The sequence below is a fragment of the Megalopta genalis genome, unplaced genomic scaffold (genome assembly GCF_051020955.1).
Source record: "Megalopta genalis isolate 19385.01 unplaced genomic scaffold, iyMegGena1_principal scaffold0047, whole genome shotgun sequence".
Lineage (NCBI taxonomy): Eukaryota > Metazoa > Arthropoda > Insecta > Hymenoptera > Halictidae > Megalopta > Megalopta genalis.
In genome coordinates this window covers 34,552-35,000 of record NW_027476116.1, presented here as the reverse complement: position 1 = coordinate 35,000, position 449 = coordinate 34,552, and positions in this window count along the sequence as shown.

The following is a 449-nucleotide window of genomic DNA, read 5'->3' as shown; positions in this document are numbered from 1 at the left end:
GATTCTTCCGATTTAGAAAGAGACAGAGACAGACGATCCGCGTTATGTTAAATATTTCATGGTTCCCGATTCCACAAAATTATAAAAAGTATACGGCTGTGTAGCGGGGATCAAAACGAGTAATTTCATGTATAAAGTTTAATTAAACTCCCAATAGTTTGCCGGGAAACATCGATTCTTCCGATCTAGAAAGAGACAGAGACAGACGATCCGCGTTATGTTAAATATTTCAAGGTTCCCGATTCCACAAAATTATAAAAAGTATACGGCTGTGTAGCGGGGATCAAAACGAGTAATTTCATGTATAAAGTTTAATTAATCTCCCAATAGTTTGCCGGGAAACATCGATTCTTCCGATCTAGAAAGAGACAGAGACAGACGATCCGCGTTATGTTAAATATTTCAAGGTTCCCGATTCCACAAAATTATAAAAAGTATACGGCTGTGTA